At 45.5% G+C, this 20,315-nt stretch overlaps 6 non-coding genes across 6 annotated transcripts; all 6 read left to right on the top strand.

Moving 5' to 3' along the window:
• Positions 1-6,402: 6,402 nt before the first annotated feature.
• trnal-cag (transfer RNA leucine (anticodon CAG)) lies at positions 6,403-6,484 on the top strand. Its single transcript has one exon. It is a non-coding gene; the product is annotated as a tRNA-Leu (tRNA).
• Positions 6,485-9,770: 3,286 nt separating this feature from the next.
• Positions 9,771-9,852, top strand: trnal-cag (transfer RNA leucine (anticodon CAG)). Its single transcript has one exon. It is a non-coding gene; the product is annotated as a tRNA-Leu (tRNA).
• A 3,282-nt stretch (positions 9,853-13,134) lies between these two features.
• trnal-cag (transfer RNA leucine (anticodon CAG)) lies at positions 13,135-13,216 on the top strand. Its single transcript has one exon. It is a non-coding gene; the product is annotated as a tRNA-Leu (tRNA).
• Positions 13,217-14,758: 1,542 nt separating this feature from the next.
• Positions 14,759-14,831, top strand: trnag-ucc (transfer RNA glycine (anticodon UCC)). Its single transcript has one exon. It is a non-coding gene; the product is annotated as a tRNA-Gly (tRNA).
• Positions 14,832-16,498: 1,667 nt separating this feature from the next.
• Positions 16,499-16,580, top strand: trnal-cag (transfer RNA leucine (anticodon CAG)). Its single transcript has one exon. It is a non-coding gene; the product is annotated as a tRNA-Leu (tRNA).
• A 3,282-nt stretch (positions 16,581-19,862) lies between these two features.
• Positions 19,863-19,944, top strand: trnal-cag (transfer RNA leucine (anticodon CAG)). Its single transcript has one exon. It is a non-coding gene; the product is annotated as a tRNA-Leu (tRNA).
• The last annotated feature ends 371 nt before the right edge of the window (positions 19,945-20,315 follow it).

Below are 20,315 nucleotides of genomic sequence, written 5' to 3'. Positions count from 1 at the left end.
CCGGTGTGTTTCGTGTTCCGTGTAAACGTGAAAGTCGTCCTGTTTCGAGCAATGGGTGAAATCATTTAGCAAAGCAAGAATGGAAATTCCAGTAATGTCAAGCAGCTCATGGTTGTTTGAGCAAATCATAAGCGAACCCATATTCTCACGCACTCACAGATACATTTGTAGCAGAAAAGAGTCTGAGAAGATAGACTCAGCTGAACATTGATTTTTGTCTGGATTGATGGGCTATCAATATCTGCTGCGAAATTGACATTGTCGCCGGCCACATCCCAGCAGCTGTGCGAGTCCGAGAGGAATCATTGAACCCATTTCATGTGACTTTGCATCTGTTGTTATGCAGGAGTACAATTAGAAATAGAAGAAAATGAGGCGGCGCGGCCGCTGGTAGTGTGGCCGAGCGGTCTAAGGCGCTGGATCCAGGTTCCAGTCTCGAAAGGGGCGTGGGTTCGAATCCCACCACTGCCATTTCTGCTGATCAACTCCAACGCTGCAGCTTGTTAAAATGCTGAGGATCTGGGAAAATTTCACCGAGTATGTTCAGTCGGAGCTAAAGTAAGGAAGTCGTTCGTTTCTGCAGTGTTTCACAATACTACCTTTCCCGTGAGCAGTCGAACAGACGAAATGATTGTGCCACAGACTGCGATGGCAAACTCCGCTAAAAAGTAATCCTTTAAAGCCGGTGGAAGCAACGTGACGTTATTGGGGTACACCGTGGAAAAAGATACTTCGGTGGACCTCGTCCATGCTCACCACATAGCCAAAATTAAACAAGTCCCGTTCCCCAGCATTTGGCCCCAATCCCGCTAAACGCATCCTATCCAGAAACTCACCCGATTACCTTTGCAATTTTCTGAGTGTAATAGCCTCCTCCACTTCCTCTGGTAGATCATTCCAAACACGCACAAACTTCTTTATGGGAAATGTGCCTCAGGTCCTTTGTCACTTTCAGCCCACTCACATTAAAGCTATGCTGTCGAGTTTTCAACTCACACCAACTTGGATAAAACACGTAAATACTCAGTTTACCACCCTTCCATAAGGTCATGTCGCAGCTGTTACGCTGCAGGGAAAGTCGTCCCAGCCTATTCCACCTCGCCCTACGGTACAAACATCGACGACATCTTTGTCTATATTTTGTCATCAATTTAACGTGTCTTTTTTTTTACGTTTTCAAGAGGTCGATTACGCTGGAAAACAACGAGCTATTGGAAACAGAAAGGTAAAACGAAGAACGGATTCAACTTTCAGTGCTTCACGCCACTGTGCCGGAGCACGGCCGGCGGCGGCTTGTTTCTGTAGTGTGGTGGTCATCACGTTCGCCTAACACGCGAATGGTCCCCAGTTCGAAACTGGACAGAAACTGCTTTGTTCTTCAACTGCAGCCTTTGACATGGACAAGAGCTGAGCTTTCTTGCATGCTTTCCCATCTGCAAACCTGCCTTTGAATTTGCTTGATCAAATCTGCTCTGGGAGTGAAATGTAATGCAATTCCATTTAATTACAGTGCAAAGCGTTGTTAAGTTTTTCTCCAACCTGGTTCTGATCATATGCCATTCTGTTGGAGAGTGTAGTTACCGCCTTCTGATCCTTCCACGAAAAGCAGTACCGCATTTGCCTTCCTTGCGCAGGCGGCTCGGTTCAAAGACAGGAAAGAAGCAGATGCTCTGGTGTCACAGCGCACCACGAATTCCTGAACTTGTCTGCCTGTCAAATGTACCCCAAGGTCGTCTCAGAAAGACCTCATTTGGAAGCTGTCAATCGTTATTCAATGTGCGAGAATTGGCACCAGATATCCTGAATCATGTTTTGGAGCAATTCGCACGTTAGTGGCTCATTCAATCAGCAACAGCAATGAAAGAAATTGCACTCTCAGAGGAACCTTTCGACTTGCGCATTCATAGCGTCGCTAGTATTAAGATCCGCCCCGAGGTCTAAGTCATGTTGGAACTGAAACGGAGGAATCGACAGAGAGGCTACAGAATGACATCGCATCCATTTGGTTTTCTTTAAATCACTGACCAGCAGGAAAATGTAAACGGGGAGGGCGAGTGGAGAAGTGAGGCAGTTGCAGCTCTGGTGAAATTCCTTCTTTGTGATTCACTCAGCAACCAGAGACGTGAAGGTGACTCAGGCGTGAAAGCTCTTCACATCGAGAACAAAAAGCACTCAAGGGCAGTTAGCACCTCTTCTGGAGTGGGGGTGGGGTGAGGTAATTACCTTTTGACTTCTGTTACTATGTTCAGAAACGGGCTTTTAGATTGAGGTGAACAGAAACTGCATTTCTAAAAAGCACCACGGAATTTAGCAAAATTTCTTGAGTCGCTTCTCCTCGATTCCCACACAGGTTTCCAACTCAGTTGGTATCCATGTGGCTCATGTCCAGGAGTGAACATCTCAGCAGCAAATTGCACGGTTAAGGTAAAAGGCAAGGAAAGTGGCATCTCGAACTGGCTCCGAGGTCAGAGCATTCTCACAATGTGATCTGTCGTTCTCGGATTGTAATGCTACCTCCGGTTTTAGGGTGGAGAACATTCTTTGGGGCTCTTATTCTGAAAAAAAAACAGACACAGTGACTGAAACTATGCTGCACGGTATGATGTGGATCACGGCCTGCTCAGGTTTGTGCATTTTCCCTGTAGTCCGGTGTGTTTCGTGTTCCGTGTAAACGTGAAAGTCGTCCTGTTTCGAACAATGGGTGAAATCATTTAGCAAAGCAAGAATGGAAATTCCAGTAATGTCAAGCAGCTCATGGTTGTTTGACCAAATCATAAGCGAACCCATATTCTCACGCACTCACAGATACATTTGTAGCTGAAAAGAGTCTGAGAAGATAGACTCAGCTGAACATTGATTTTTGTCTGGATTGATGGGCTATCAATATCTGCTGCGAAATTGACATTGTAGCCGGCCACATCCCAGCAGCTGTGCGAGTCCGAGAGGAATCATTGAACCCATTTCATGTGACTTTGCATCTGTTGTTATGCAGGAGCACAATTGGAAATAGAAGAAAATGAGGCGGCGCGGCCGCGGGTAGTGTGGCAGAGCGGTCTAAGGCGCTGGATCCAGGTTCCAGTCTCGAAAGGGGCGTGGGTTCGAATCCCACCACTGCCATTTCTGCTGATCAACTCCAACGCTGCAGCTTGTTAAAATGCTGTTTCGGTGCCCACTGTATATTGATGTCGAAAACAAAAGTAAAATGGGTTTGCTTCCCAGGGAACTAACTGTGGTGTGGGATACTGCCAAATATTTCAAAATGTCTCTACTCTCATGATCGTGTTCGCCTCCCGCTCGGAAAATCGCAATCAGTTCTGCCGTCCCAGGCAAGTTGAGCTTTTACTGGAACCGAATGGAGACTGTTATTTCATCGTTGTTGTGAAACGAAGTCCTACGGTGACTCTACTCGTTGTTATTTGGGTTTCTAGCTAATGGGAAAATCGTTCCAATGAATTTCGATGTCATACCTTGTTGAATTTCTCCCATTTCCTTCATTTCCGTCCTGGAAACATCGGAAGGGAAAGGTAATCTAATCGAGACTGTGTTTGGTGAAATTCACTTTTTACGGCCAATTCTTATTATGTTCTTTCTTCCTCTCTTTTCAGCATTGTCTGGAAAGTCGTGGTGCAGTAAGGCTGCAGTATGTTAGAAAGAGTCGTTTGGAAATGCCCTGTTGTTAGTTGTGAGATTACTTTATGACTCATGCCCTCGGATTGTATCACATTTAGCATTCATGCATCTCTGTGTCTGAAAATGCATGAGGTATGCCAGTTTTGTTTGTGTTCCGTGTTAAATGCTTTCTGTTTTGCGATTCGCTCAATACATTTCGATTTAACAGGGTTTCTGAGGTAACTTCCAGCAGCAAAAATCCTCAGCTGAGGATCTGGGAAAATTTCACCGAGTATGGTCAGTCGGAGCTAAAGTAAGGAAGTCGTTCGTTTCTGCATGTTACACAATACTACCTTTCCCGTGAGCAGTCGAACAGACGAAATGATTGTGCCACAGACTGCGATGGCAAACTCCGCTAAAAAGTAATCCTTTAAAGCCGGTGGAAGCAACGTGACGTTATTGGGGTACACCGTGGAAAAAGATACTTCGGTGGACCTCGTCCATGCTCACCACATAGCCAAAATTAAACAAGTCCCGTTCCCCAGCATTTGGCCTCAATCCCGCTAAACGCATCCTATCCAGAAACTCACCCGATTACCTTTGCAATTTTCTGAGTGTAATAGTCTCCTCCACTTCCTCTGGTAGATCATTCCAAACACGCACGACCTTCTTTATGGGAAATATGCCTCAGGTCCTTTGTCACTTTCAGCCCACTCACATTAAAGCTATGCTGTCGAGTTTTCAACTCACACCAACTTGGATAAAACACGTAAATACTCAGTTTACCACCCTTCCATAAGGTCATGTCGCAGCTGTTACGCTGCAGGGAAAGTCGTCCCAGCCTATTCCACCTCGCCCTACGATACAAACATCGACGACATCTTTGTCTATATTTTGTCATCAATTTAACGTGTCTTTTTTTTTTTTACGTTTTCAAGAGGTCGATTACGCTGGACAACAACGAGCTATTGGAAACAGAAAGGTGAAACGAAGAACCGATTCAACTTTCAGTGCTGGACGCCACTGTGCCGCAGCACGGCCGGCGGCGGCTTGTTTCTGTAGTGTGGTGGTCATCACGTTCGCCTAACACGCGAATGGTCCCCAGTTCGAAACTGGGCAGAAACTGCTTTGTTCTTCAACTGCAGCCTTTGACATGGACAAGAGCTGAGCTTTCTTGCATGCTTTCCCATCTGCAAATCTGCCTTTGATTTTGCTTGATCAAATCTGCTCTGGGAGTGAAATGTAATGCAATCCCATTTAATTACAGTGCAAAGCGTTGTTAAGTTTTTCTCCAACCTGGTTCTGATCATATGCCATTCTGTTGGAGAGTGTAGTTACCGCCTTCTGATCCTTCCACGAAAAGCAGTTCCGCATTTGCCTTCCTTGCGCAGGCGGCTCGGTTCAAAGACAGGAAAGAAGCAGATGCTCTGGTGTCACAGCGCACCACGAATTCCTGAACTTGTCTGCCTGTCAAATGTACCCCAAGGTCGTCTCAGAAAGACCTCATTTGGAAGCTGTCAATCGTTATTCAATGTGCGAGAATTGGCACCAGATATCCTGAATCATGTTTTGGAGCAATTCGCACGTTAGTGGCTCATTCAATCAGCAACAGCAATGAAAGAAATTGCACTCTCAGAGGAACCTTTCGACTTGCGCATTCATAGCGTCGCTAGTATTAAGATCCGCCCCGAGATCTAAGTCATGTTGGAACTGAAACGGAGGAATCGACAGAGAGGCTACAGAATGACATCGCATCCATTTGGTTTTCTTTAAATCACTGACCAGCAGGAAAATGTAAACGGGGAGGGCGAGTGGAGAAGTGAGGCAGTTGCAGCTCTGGTGAAATTCCTTCTTTGTGATTCACTCAGCAACCAGAGACGTGAAGGTGACTCAGGCGTGAAAGCTCTTCACATCGAGAACAAAAAGCACTCAAGGGCAGTTAGCACCTCTTCTGGAGTGGGGGTGGGGTGAAATAATTACCTTTTGACTTCTGTTACTATGTTCAGAAACTGGCTTTTAGATTGAGGTGAACAGAAACTGCATTTCTAAAAAGCACCACCGAATTTAGCAAAATTTCTTGAGTCGCTTCTCCTTGATTCCCACACATGTTTCCAACTCAGTTGGTATCCATGTGGCTCATGTCCAGCAGTGAACATCTCAGCAGCAAATTGCACGGTTAAGGTAAAAGGCAAGGAAAGTGGCATCTCGAACTGGCTCCGAGGTCAGAGCATTCTCACAATGTGATCTGTCGTTCTCGGATTGTAATGCTACCTCCGGTTTTAGGGTGGAGAACATTCTTTGGGGCTCTTATTCTGAAAAAAAAAACAGACACAGTGACTGAAACTATGCTGCACGGTATGATGTGGATCACGGCCTGCTCAGGTTTGTGCATTTTCCCTGTAGTCCGGTGTGTTTCGTGTTCCGTGTAAACGTGAAAGTCGTCCTGTTTCGAGCAATGGGTGAAATCATTTAGCAAAGCAAGAATGGAAATTCCAGTAATGTCAAGCATCTCATGGTTGTTTGACCAAATCATAAGCGAACCCATATTCTCACGCACTCACAGATACATTTGTAGCTGAAAAGAGTCTGAGAAGATAGACTCAGCTGAACATTGATTTTTGTCTGGATTGATGGGCTATCAATATCTGCTGCGAAATTGACATTGTAGCCGGCCACATCCCAGCAGCTGTGCGAGTCCGAGAGGAATCATTGAACCCATTTCATAAGACTTTGCATCTGTTGTTATGCAGGAGCACAATTAGAAATAGAAGAAAATGAGGCGGCGCGGCCGCTGGCAGTGTGGCCGAGCGGTCTAAGGCGCTGGATCCAGGTTCCAGTCTCGAAAGGGGCGTGGGTTCGAATCCCACCACTGCCATTTCTGCTGATCAACTCCAACGCTGCAGCTTGTTAAAATGCTGTTTCGGTGCCCACTGTATATTGATGTCGGAAACAAAAGTAAAATGGATTTGCTTCCCAGGGAACTAACTGTGGTGTGGGATACTGCCAAATATTTCAAAATGTCTCTACTCTCATGATCGTGTTCGCCTCCCGCTCGGAAAATCGCAAACAGTTCTGCCGTCCCAGGCAAGTTGGGCTTTTACTGGAACCGAATGGAGACTGTTATTTCATCGTTGTTGTGAAACGAAGTCCTACGGTGACTCTACTCGTTGTTATTTGGGTTCCTAGATAATGGGAAAATCGTTCCAATGAATTTCGATGTCATACCTTGTTGAATTTCTCCCATTTCCTTCATTTCCGTCCTGGAAACATCGGAAGGGAAAGGTAATCTAATCGAGACTGTGTTTGGTGAAATTCACTTTTTACGGCCAATTCTTATTATGTTCTTTCTTCCTCTCTTTTCAGCATTGTCTGGAAAGTCGTGGTGCAGTAAGGCTGCAGTATGTTAGAAAGAGTCGTTTGGAAATGCCCTGTTGTTAGTTGTGAGATTACTTTATGACTCATGCCCTCGGATTGTATCACATTTAGCATTCATGCATCTCTGTGTCTGAAAATGCATGAGGTATGCCAGTTTTGTTTGTGTTCCGTGTTAAATGCTTTCTGTTTTGCGATTCGCTCAATACATTTCGATTTAACAGGGTTTCTGAGGTAACTTCCAGCAGCAAAAATCCTCAGCTGAGGATCTGGGAAAATTTCACAGAGTATGGTCAGTCGGAGCTAAAGTAAGGAAGTCGTTCGTTTCTGCAGTGTTTCACAATACTACCTTTCCCGTGAGCAGTCGAACAGACGAAATGATTGTGCCACAGACTGCGATGGCAAACTCCGCTAAAAAGTAATCCTTTAAAGCCGGTGGAAGCAACGTGACGTTATTGGGGTACACCGTGGAAAAAGATACTTCGGTGGACCTCGTCCATGCTCACCACATAGCCAAAATTAAACAAGTCCCGTTCCCCAGCATTTGGCCCCAATCCCGCTAAACGCATCCTATCCAGAAACTCACCCGATTACCTTTGCAATTTTCTGAGTGTAATAGCCTCCTCCACTTCCTCTGGTAGATCATTCCAAACACGCACAACCTTCTTTATGGGAAATGTGCCTCAGGTCCTTTGTCACTTTCAGCCCACTCACATTAAAGCTATGCTGTCGAGTTTTCAACTCACACCAACTTGGATAAAACACGTAAATACTCAGTTTACCACCCTTCCATAAGGTCATGTCGCAGCTGTTACGCTGCAGGGAAAGTCGTCCCAGCCTATTCCACCTCGCCCTACGATACAAACATCGACGACATCTTTGTCTATATTTTGTCATCAATTTAACGTGTCTTTTTTTTTTTTACGTTTTCAAGAGGTCGATTACGCTGGACAACAACGAGCTATTGGAAACAGAAAGGTGAAACGAAGAACCGATTCAACTTTCAGTGCTGGACGCCACTGTGCCGCAGCACGGCCGGCGGCGGCTTGTTTCTGTAGTGTGGTGGTCATCACGTTCGCCTAACACGCGAATGGTCCCCAGTTCGAAACTGGGCAGAAACTGCTTTGTTCTTCAACTGCAGCCTTTGACATGGACAAGAGCTGAGCTTTCTTGCATGCTTTCCCATCTGCAAATCTGCCTTTGATTTTGCTTGATCAAATCTGCTCTGGGAGTGAAATGTAATGCAATCCCATTTAATTACAGTGCAAAGCGTTGTTAAGTTTTTCTCCAACCTGGTTCTGATCATATGCCATTCTGTTGGAGAGTGTAGTTACCGCCTTCTGATCCTTCCACGAAAAGCAGTTCCGCATTTGCCTTCCTTGCGCAGGCGGCTCGGTTCAAAGACAGGAAAGAAGCAGATGCTCTGGTGTCACAGCGCACCACGAATTCCTGAACTTGTCTGCCTGTCAAATGTACCCCAAGGTCGTCTCAGAAAGACCTCATTTGGAAGCTGTCAATCGTTATTCAATGTGCGAGAATTGGCACCAGATATCCTGAATCATGTTTTGGAGCAATTCGCACGTTAGTGGCTCATTCAATCAGCAACAGCAATGAAAGAAATTGCACTCTCAGAGGAACCTTTCGACTTGCGCATTCATAGCGTCGCTAGTATTAAGATCCGCCCCGAGATCTAAGTCATGTTGGAACTGAAACGGAGGAATCGACAGAGAGGCTACAGAATGACATCGCATCCATTTGGTTTTCTTTAAATCACTGACCAGCAGGAAAATGTAAACGGGGAGGGCGAGTGGAGAAGTGAGGCAGTTGCAGCTCTGGTGAAATTCCTTCTTTGTGATTCACTCAGCAACCAGAGACGTGAAGGTGACTCAGGCGTGAAAGCTCTTCACATCGAGAACAAAAAGCACTCAAGGGCAGTTAGCACCTCTTCTGGAGTGGGGGTGGGGTGAAATAATTACCTTTTGACTTCTGTTACTATGTTCAGAAACTGGCTTTTAGATTGAGGTGAACAGAAACTGCATTTCTAAAAAGCACCACCGAATTTAGCAAAATTTCTTGAGTCGCTTCTCCTTGATTCCCACACATGTTTCCAACTCAGTTGGTATCCATGTGGCTCATGTCCAGCAGTGAACATCTCAGCAGCAAATTGCACGGTTAAGGTAAAAGGCAAGGAAAGTGGCATCTCGAACTGGCTCCGAGGTCAGAGCATTCTCACAATGTGATCTGTCGTTCTCGGATTGTAATGCTACCTCCGGTTTTAGGGTGGAGAACATTCTTTGGGGCTCTTATTCTGAAAAAAAAAACAGACACAGTGACTGAAACTATGCTGCACGGTATGATGTGGATCACGGCCTGCTCAGGTTTGTGCATTTTCCCTGTAGTCCGGTGTGTTTCGTGTTCCGTGTAAACGTGAAAGTCGTCCTGTTTCGAGCAATGGGTGAAATCATTTAGCAAAGCAAGAATGGAAATTCCAGTAATGTCAAGCATCTCATGGTTGTTTGACCAAATCATAAGCGAACCCATATTCTCACGCACTCACAGATACATTTGTAGCTGAAAAGAGTCTGAGAAGATAGACTCAGCTGAACATTGATTTTTGTCTGGATTGATGGGCTATCAATATCTGCTGCGAAATTGACATTGTAGCCGGCCACATCCCAGCAGCTGTGCGAGTCCGAGAGGAATCATTGAACCCATTTCATAAGACTTTGCATCTGTTGTTATGCAGGAGCACAATTAGAAATAGAAGAAAATGAGGCGGCGCGGCCGCTGGCAGTGTGGCCGAGCGGTCTAAGGCGCTGGATCCAGGTTCCAGTCTCGAAAGGGGCGTGGGTTCGAATCCCACCACTGCCATTTCTGCTGATCAACTCCAACGCTGCAGCTTGTTAAAATGCTGTTTCGGTGCCCACTGTATATTGATGTCGGAAACAAAAGTAAAATGGATTTGCTTCCCAGGGAACTAACTGTGGTGTGGGATACTGCCAAATATTTCAAAATGTCTCTACTCTCATGATCGTGTTCGCCTCCCGCTCGGAAAATCGCAAACAGTTCTGCCGTCCCAGGCAAGTTGGGCTTTTACTGGAACCGAATGGAGACTGTTATTTCATCGTTGTTGTGAAACGAAGTCCTACGGTGACTCTACTCGTTGTTATTTGGGTTCCTAGATAATGGGAAAATCGTTCCAATGAATTTCGATGTCATACCTTGTTGAATTTCTCCCATTTCCTTCATTTCCGTCCTGGAAACATCGGAAGGGAAAGGTAATCTAATCGAGACTGTGTTTGGTGAAATTCACTTTTTACGGCCAATTCTTATTATGTTCTTTCTTCCTCTCTTTTCAGCATTGTCTGGAAAGTCGTGGTGCAGTAAGGCTGCAGTATGTTAGAAAGAGTCGTTTGGAAATGCCCTGTTGTTAGTTGTGAGATTACTTTATGACTCATGCCCTCGGATTGTATCACATTTAGCATTCATGCATCTCTGTGTCTGAAAATGCATGAGGTATGCCAGTTTTGTTTGTGTTCCGTGTTAAATGCTTTCTGTTTTGCGATTCGCTCAATACATTTCGATTTAACAGGGTTTCTGAGGTAACTTCCAGCAGCAAAAATCCTCAGCTGAGGATCTGGGAAAATTTCACAGAGTATGGTCAGTCGGAGCTAAAGTAAGGAAGTCGTTCGTTTCTGCAGTGTTTCACAATACTACCTTTCCCGTGAGCAGTCGAACAGACGAAATGATTGTGCCACAGACTGCGATGGCAAACTCCGCTAAAAAGTAATCCTTTAAAGCCGGTGGAAGCAACGTGACGTTATTGGGGTACACCGTGGAAAAAGATACTTCGGTGGACCTCGTCCATGCTCACCACATAGCCAAAATTAAACAAGTCCCGTTCCCCAGCATTTGGCCCCAATCCCGCTAAACGCATCCTATCCAGAAACTCACCCGATTACCTTTGCAATTTTCTGAGTGTAATAGCCTCCTCCACTTCCTCTGGTAGATCATTCCAAACACGCACAACCTTCTTTATGGGAAATGTGCCTCAGGTCCTTTGTCACTTTCAGCCCACTCACATTAAAGCTATGCTGTCGAGTTTTCAACTCACACCAACTTGGATAAAACACGTAAATACTCAGTTTACCACCCTTCCATAAGGTCATGTCGCAGCTGTTACGCTGCAGGGAAAGTCGTCCCAGCCTATTCCACCTCGCCCTACGGTACAAACATCGACGACATCTTTGTCTATATTTTGTCATCAATTTAACGTGTCTTTTTTTTTACGTTTTCAAGAGGTCGATTACGCTGGAAAACAACGAGCTATTGGAAACAGAAAGGTGAAACGAAGAACGGATTCAACTTTCAGTGCTTCACGCCACTGTGCCGGAGCACGGCCGGCGGCGGCTTGTTTCTGTAGTGTGGTGGTCATCACGTTCGCCTAACACGCGAATGGTCCCCAGTTCGAAACTGGACAGAAACTGCTTTGTTCTTCAACTGCAGCCTTTGACATGGACAAGAGCTGAGCTTTCTTGCATGCTTTCCCATCTGCAAACCTGCCTTTGAATTTGCTTGATCAAATCTGCTCTGGGAGTGAAATGTAATGCAATTCCATTTAATTACAGTGCAAAGCGTTGTTAAGTTTTTCTCCAACCTGGTTCTGATCATATGCCATTCTGTTGGAGAGTGTAGTTACCGCCTTCTGATCCTTCCACGAAAAGCAGTACCGCATTTGCCTTCCTTGCGCAGGCGGCTCGGTTCAAAGACAGGAAAGAAGCAGATGCTCTGGTGTCACAGCGCACCACGAATTCCTGAACTTGTCTGCCTGTCAAATGTACCCCAAGGTCGTCTCAGAAAGACCTCATTTGGAAGCTGTCAATCGTTATTCAATGTGCGAGAATTGGCACCAGATATCCTGAATCATGTTTTGGAGCAATTCGCACGTTAGTGGCTCATTCAATCAGCAACAGCAATGAAAGAAATTGCACTCTCAGAGGAACCTTTCGACTTGCGCATTCATAGCGTCGCTAGTATTAAGATCCGCACCGAGATCTAAGTCATGTTGGAACTGAAACGGAGGAATCGACAGAGAGGCTACAGAATGACATCGCATCCATTTGGTTTTCTTTAAATCACTGACCAGCAGGAAAATGTTAACGGGGAGGGCGAGTGGAGAAGTGAGGCAGTTGCAGCTCTGGTGAAATTCCTTCTTTGTGATTCACTCAGCAACCAGAGACGTGAAGGTGACTCAGGCGTGAAAGCTCTTCACATCGAGAACAAAAAGCACTCAAGGGCAGTTAGCACCTCTTCTGGAGTGGGGGTGGGGTGAGGTAATTACCTTTTGACTTCTGTTACTATGTTCAGGAACTGGCTTTTAGATTGAGGTGAACAGAAACTGCATTTCTAAAAAGCACCACCGAATTTAGCAAAATTTCTTGAGTCGCTTCTCCTCGATTCCCACACAGGTTTCCAACTCAGTTGGTATCCATGTGGCTCATGTCCAGGAGTGAACATCTCAGCAGCAAATTGCACGGTTAAGGTAAAAGGCAAGGAAAGTGGCATCTCGAACTGGCTCCGAGGTCAGAGCATTCTCACAATGTGATCTGTCGTTCTCGGATTGTAATGCTACCTCCGGTTTTAGGGTGGATAACATTCTTTGGGGCTCTTATTCTGAAAAAAAAACAGACACAGTGACTGAAACTATGCTGCACGGTATGATGTGGATCACGGCCTGCTCAGGTTTCTGCATTTTCCCTGTAGTCCGGTGTGTTTCGTGTTCCGTGTAAACGTGAAAGTCGTCCTGTTTCGAGCAATGGGTGAAATCATTTAGCAAAGCAAGAATGGAAATTCCAGTAATGTCAAGCAGCTCATGGTTGTTTGACCAAATCATAAGCGAACCCATATTCTCACGCACTCACAGATACATTTGTAGCTGAAAAGAGTCTGAGAAGATAGACTCAGCTGAACATTGATTTTTGTCTGGATTGATGGGCTATCAATATCTGCTGCGAAATTGACATTGTAGCCGGCCACATCCCAGCAGCTGTGCGAGTCCGAGAGGAATCATTGAACCCATTTCATGTGACTTTGCATCTGTTGTTATGCAGGAGCACAATTAGAAATAGAAGAAAATGAGGCGGCGCGGCCGCTGGTAGTGTGGCCGAGCGGTCTAAGGCGCTGGATCCAGGTTCCAGTCTCGAAAGGGGCGTGGGTTCGAATCCCACCACTGCCATTTCTGCTGATCAACTCCAACGCTGCAGCTTGTTAAAATGCTGTTTCGGTGCCCACTGTATATTGATGTCGGAAACAAAAGTAAAATGGATTTGCTTCCCAGGGAACTAACTGTGGTGTGGGATACTGCCAAATATTTCAAAATGTCTCTACTCTCATGATCGTGTTCGCCTCCCGCTCGGAAAATCGCAAACAGTTCTGCCGTCCCAGGCAAGTTGGGCTTTTACTGGAACCGAATGGAGACTGTTATTTCATCGTTGTTGTGAAACGAAGTCCTACGGTGACTCTACTCGTTGTTATTTGGGTTCCTAGATAATGGGAAAATCGTTCCAATGAATTTCGATGTCATACCTTGTTGAATTTCTCCCATTTCCTTCATTTCCGTCCTGGAAACATCGGAAGGGAAAGGTAATCTAATCGAGACTGTGTTTGGTGAAATTCACTTTTTACGGCCAATTCTTATTATGTTCTTTCTTCCTCTCTTTTCAGCATTGTCTGGAAAGTCGTGGTGCAGTAAGGCTGCAGTATGTTAGAAAGAGTCGTTTGGAAATGCCCTGTTGTTAGTTGTGAGATTACTTTATGACTCATGCCCTCGGATTGTATCACATTTAGCATTCATGCATCTCTGTGTCTGAAAATGCATGAGGTATGCCAGTTTTGTTTGTGTTCCGTGTTAAATGCTTTCTGTTTTGCGATTCGCTCAATACATTTCGATTTAACAGGGTTTCTGAGGTAACTTCCAGCAGCAAAAATCCTCAGCTGAGGATCTGGGAAAATTTCACAGAGTATGGTCAGTCGGAGCTAAAGTAAGGAAGTCGTTCGTTTCTGCAGTGTTTCACAATACTACCTTTCCCGTGAGCAGTCGAACAGACGAAATGATTGTGCCACAGACTGCGATGGCAAACTCCGCTAAAAAGTAATCCTTTAAAGCCGGTGGAAGCAACGTGACGTTATTGGGGTACACCGTGGAAAAAGATACTTCGGTGGACCTCGTCCATGCTCACCACATAGCCAAAATTAAACAAGTCCCGTTCCCCAGCATTTGGCCCCAATCCCGCTAAACGCATCCTATCCAGAAACTCACCCGATTACCTTTGCAATTTTCTGAGTGTAATAGCCTCCTCCACTTCCTCTGGTAGATCATTCCAAACACGCACAACCTTCTTTATGGGAAATGTGCCTCAGGTCCTTTGTCACTTTCAGCCCACTCACATTAAAGCTATGCTGTCGAGTTTTCAACTCACACCAACTTGGATAAAACACGTAAATACTCAGTTTACCACCCTTCCATAAGGTCATGTCGCAGCTGTTACGCTGCAGGGAAAGTCGTCCCAGCCTATTCCACCTCGCCCTACGGTACAAACATCGACGACATCTTTGTCTATATTTTGTCATCAATTTAACGTGTCTTTTTTTTTACGCTTTCAAGAGGTCGATTACGCTGGAAAACAACGAGCTATTGGAAACAGAAAGGTGAAACGAAGAACGGATTCAACTTTCAGTGCTGGACGCCACTGTGCCGCAGCACGGCCGGCGGCGGCTAGTTTCTGTAGTGTGGTGGTCATCACGTTCGCCTTCCACGCGAATGGTCCCCAGTTCGAAACTGGGCAGAAACTGCTTTGTTCTTCAACTGCAGCCTTTGACATGGACAAGAGCTGAGCTTTCTTGCATGCTTTCCCATCTGCAAACCTGCCTTTGAATTTGCTTGATCAAATCTGCTCTGGGAGTGAAATGTAATGCAATTCCATTTAATTACAGTGCAAAGCGTTGTTAAGTTTTTCTCCAACCTGGTTCTGATCATATGCCATTCTGTTGGAGAGTGTAGTTACCGCCTTCTGATCCTTCCACGAAAAGCAGTACCGCATTTGCCTTCCTTGCGCAGGCGGCTCGGTTCAAAGACAGGAAAGAAGCAGATGCTCTGGTGTCACAGCGCACCACGAATTCCTGAACTTGTCTGCCTGTCAAATGTACCCCAAGGTCGTCTCAGAAAGACCTCATTTGGAAGCTGTCAATCGTTATTCAATGTGCGAGAATTGGCACCAGATATCCTGAATCATGTTTTGGAGCAATTCGCACGTTAGTGGCTCATTCAATCAGCAACAGCAATGAAAGAAATTGCACTCTCAGAGGAACCTTTCGACTTGCGCATTCATAGCGTCGCTAGTATTAAGATCCGCACCGAGATCTAAGTCATGTTGGAACTGAAACGGAGGAATCGACAGAGAGGCTACAGAATGACATCGCATCCATTTGGTTTTCTTTAAATCACTGACCAGCAGGAAAATGTAAACGGGGAGGGCGAGTGGAGAAGTGAGGCAGTTGCAGCTCTGGTGAAATTCCTTCTTTGTGATTCACTCAGCAACCAGAGACGTGAAGGTGACTCAGGCGTGAAAGCTCTTCACATCGAGAACAAAAAGCACTCAAGGGCAGTTAGCACCTCTTCTGGAGTGGGGGTGGGGTGAGGTAATTACCTTTTGACTTCTGTTACTATGTTCAGAAACTGGCTTTTAGATTGAGGTGAACAGAAACTGCATTTCTAAAAAGCACCACCGAATTTAGCAAAATTTCTTGAGTCGCTTCTCCTCGATTCCCACACAGGTTTCCAACTCAGTTGGTATCCATGTGGCTCATGTCCAGGAGTGAACATCTCAGCAGCAAATTGCACGGTTAAGGTAAAAGGCAAGGAAAGTGGCATCTCGAACTGGCTCCGAGGTCAGAGCATTCTCACAATGTGATCTGTCGTTCTCGGATTGTAATGCTACCTCCGGTTTTAGGGTGGATAACATTCTTTGGGGCTCTTATTCTGAAAAAAAAACAGACACAGTGACTGAAACTATGCTGCACGGTATGATGTGGATCACGGCCTGCTCAGGTTTCTGCATTTTCCCTGTAGTCCGGTGTGTTTCGTGTTCCGTGTAAACGTGAAAGTCGTCCTGTTTCGAGCAATGGGTGAAATCATTTAGCAAAGCAAGAATGGAAATTCCAGTAATGTCAAGCAGCTCATGGTTGTTTGACCAAATCATAAGCGAACCCATATTCTCACGCACTCACAGATACATTTGTAGCTGAAAAGAGTCTGAGAAGATAGACTCAGCTGAACATTGATTTTTGTCTGGATTGATGGGCTATCAATATCTGCTGCGAAATTGACATTGTAGCCGGCCACATCCCAGCAGCTGTGCGAGTCCGAGAGGAATCATTGAACCCATTTCATGTGACTTTGCATCTGTTGTTATGCAGGAGCACAATTAGAAATAGAAGAAAATGAGGCGGCGCGGCCGCTGGTAGTGTGGCCGAGCGGTCTAAGGCGCTGGATCCAGGTTCCAGTCTCGAAAGGGGCGTGGGTTCGAATCCCACCACTGCCATTTCTGCTGATCAACTCCAACGCTGCAGCTTGTTAAAATGCTGTTTCGGTGCCCACTGTATATTGATGTCGAAAACAAAAGTAAAATGGGTTTGCTTCCCAGGGAACTAACTGTGGTGTGGGATACTGCCAAATATTTCAAAATGTCTCTACTCTCATGATCGTGTTCGCCTCCCGCTCGGAAAATCGCAATCAGTTCTGCCGTCCCAGGCAAGTTGAGCTTTTACTGGAACCGAATGGAGACTGTTATTTCATCGTTGTTGTGAAACGAAGTCCTACGGTGACTCTACTCGTTGTTATTTGGGTTTCTAGCTAATGGGAAAATCGTTCCAATGAATTTCGATGTCATACCTTGTTGAATTTCTCCCATTTCCTTCATTTCCGTCCTGGAAACATCGGAAGGGAAAGGTAATCTAATCGAGACTGTGTTTGGTGAAATTCACTTTTTACGGCCAATTCTTATTATGTTCTTTCTTCCTCTCTTTTCAGCATTGTCTGGAAAGTCGTGGTGCAGTAAGGCTGCAGTATGTTAGAAAGAGTCGTTTGGAAATGCCCTGTTGTTAGTTGTGAGATTACTTTATGACTCATGCCCTCGGATTGTATCACATTTAGCATTCATGCATCTCTGTGTCTGAAAATGCATGAGGTATGCCAGTTTTGTTTGTGTTCCGTGTTAAATGCTTTCTGTTTTGCGATTCGCTCAATACATTTCGATTTAACAGGGTTTCTGAGGTAACTTCCAGCAGCAAAAATCCTCAGCTGAGGATCTGGGAAAATTTCACAGAGTATGGTCAGTCGGAGCTAAAGTAAGGAAGTCGTTCGTTTCTGCAGTGTTTCACAATACTACTTTTCCCGTGAGCAGTCGAACAGACGAAATGATTGTGCCACAGACTGCGATGGCAAACTCCGCTAAAAAGTAATCCTTTAAAGCCGGTGGAAGCAACGTGACGTTATTGGGGTACACCGTGGAAAAAGATACTTCGGTGGACCTCGTCCATGCTCACCACATAGCCAAAATTAAACAAGTCCCGTTCCCCAGCATTTGGCCCCAATCCCGCTAAACGCATCCTATCCAGAAACTCACCCGATTACCTTTGCAATTTTCTGAGTGTAATAGCCTCCTCCACTTCCTCTGGTAGATCATTCCAAACACGCACAAACTTCTTTATGGGAAATGTGCCTCAGGTCCTTTGTCACTTTCAGCCCACTCACATTAAAGCTATGCTGTCGAGTTTTCAACTCACACCAACTTGGATAAAACACGTAAATACTCAGTTTACCACCCTTCCATAAGGTCATGTCGCAGCTGTTACGCTGCAGGGAAAGTCGTCCCAGCCTATTCCACCTCGCCCTACGGTACAAACATCGACGACATCTTTGTCTATATTTTGTCATCAATTTAACGTGTCTTTTTTTTTACGTTTTCAAGAGGTCGATTACGCTGGAAAACAACGAGCTATTGGAAACAGAAAGGTGAAACGAAGAACGGATTCAACTTTCAGTGATGGACGCCACTGCATCGCAGCACGGCCGGCTGCGGCTAGTTTCTGTAGTATGGTGGCCATCACGTTCACCTAACAAGCGAAAGGTCCCCAGTTCGAAACTGGGCAGAAACTGCTTTGTTCTTCAACTGCAGCCTTTTACATGGACAAGAGCTGACCTTTCTGGCATGCTTTCCCATCTGCAAACCTGCCTTTGAATTTGCTTGATCAAATCTGCTCTGGGAGTGAAATGTAATGCAATTCCATTTAATTACAGTGCAAAGCGTTGTTAAGTTTTTCTCCAACCTGGTTCTGATCATATGCCATTCTGTTGGAGAGTGTAGTTACCGCCTTCTGATCCTTCCACGAAAAGCAGTACCGCATTTGCCTTCCTTGCGCAGGCGGCTCGGTTCAAAGACAGGAAAGAAGCAGATGCTCTGGTGTCACAGCGCACCACGAATTCCTGAACTTGTCTGCCTGTCAAATGTACCCCAAGGTCGTCTCAGAAAGACCTCATTTGGAAGCTGTCAATCGTTATTCAATGTGCGAGAATTGGCACCAGATATCCTGAATCATGTTTTGGAGCAATTCGCACGTTAGTGGCTCATTCAATCAGCAACAGCAATGAAAGAAATTGCACTCTCAGAGGAACCTTTCGACTTGCGCATTCATAGCGTCGCTAGTATTAAGATCCGCCCCGAGATCTAAGTCATGTTGGAACTGAAACGGAGGAATCGACAGAGAGGCTACAGAATGACATCGCATCCATTTGGTTTTCTTTAAATCACTGACCAGCAGGAAAATGTAAACGGGGAGGGCGAGTGGAGAAGTGAGGCAGTTGCAGCTCTGGTGAAATTCCTTCTTTGTGATTCACTCAGCAACCAGAGACGTGAAGGTGACTCAGGCGTGAAAGCTCTTCACATCGAGAACAAAAAGCACTCAAGGGCAGTTAGCACCTCTTCTGGAGTGGGGGTGGGGTGAGGTAATTACCTTTTGACTTCTGTTACTATGTTCAGAAACTGGCTTTTAGATTGAGGTGAACAGAAACTGCATTTCTAAAAAGCACCACGGAATTTAGCAAAATTTCTTGAGTCGCTTCTCCTCGATTCCCACACAGGTTTCCAACTCAGTTGGTATCCATGTGGCTCATGTCCAGGAGTGAACATCTCAGCAGCATATTGCACGGTTAAGGTAAAAGGCAAGGAAAGTGGCATCTCGAACTGGCTCCGAGGTCAGAGCATTCTCACAATGTGATCTGTCGTTCTCGGATTGTAATGCTACCTCCGGTTTTAGGGTGGAGAACATTCTTTGGGGCTCTTATTCTGAAAAAAAAACAGACACAGTGACTGAAACTATGCTGCACGGTATGATGTGGATCACGGCCTGCTCAGGTTTCTGCATTTTCCCTGTAGTCCGGTGTGTTTCGTGTTCCGTGTAAACGTGAAAGTCGTCCTGTTTCGAGCAATGGGTGAAATCATTTAGCAAAGCAAGAATGGAAATTCCAGTAATGTCAAGCAGCTCATGGTTGTTTGACCAAATCATAAGCGAACCCATATTCTCACGCACTCACAGATACATTTGTAGCTGAAAAGAGTCTGAGAAGATAGACTCAGCTGAACATTGATTTTTGTCTGGATTGATGGGCTATCAATATCTGCTGCGAAATTGACATTGTAGCCGGCCACATCCCAGCAGCTGTGCGAGTCCGAGAGGAATCATTGAACCCATTTCATATGACTTTGCATCTGTTGTTATGCAGGAGCACAATTAGAAACAGAAGAAAATGAGGCGGCGCGGCCGCTGGTAGTGTGGCCGAGCGGTCTAAGGCGCTGGATCCAGGTTCCAGTCTCGAAAGGGGCGTGGGTTCGAATCCCACCACTGCCATTTCTGCTGAACAACTACAACGCTGCAGCTTGTTAAAATGCTGTTTCGGTGCCCACTGTATATTGATGTCGAAAACAAAAGTAAAATGGGTTTGCTTCCCAGGGAACTAACTGTGGTGTGGGATACTGCCAAATATTTCAAAATGTCTCTACTCTCATGATCGTGTTCGCCTCCCGCTCGGAAAATCGCAATCAGTTCTGCCGTCCCAGGCAAGTTGAGCTTTTACTGGAACCGAATGGAGACTGTTATTTCATCGTTGTTGTGAAACGAAGTCCTACGGTGACTCTACTCGTTGTTATTTGGGTTTCTAGCTAATGGGAAAATCGTTCCAATGAATTTCGATGTCATACCTTGTTGAATTTCTCCCATTT

This window comes from Chiloscyllium plagiosum, unplaced genomic scaffold (genome assembly GCF_037043375.1).
Source record: "Chiloscyllium plagiosum isolate Xiang-an unplaced genomic scaffold, Cpla_swu_hap1 HiC_scaffold_18, whole genome shotgun sequence".
In the NCBI taxonomy this organism is placed as follows: domain Eukaryota; kingdom Metazoa; phylum Chordata; class Chondrichthyes; order Orectolobiformes; family Hemiscylliidae; genus Chiloscyllium; species Chiloscyllium plagiosum.
This window is presented reverse-complemented; position numbering and strand designations above follow the sequence as displayed.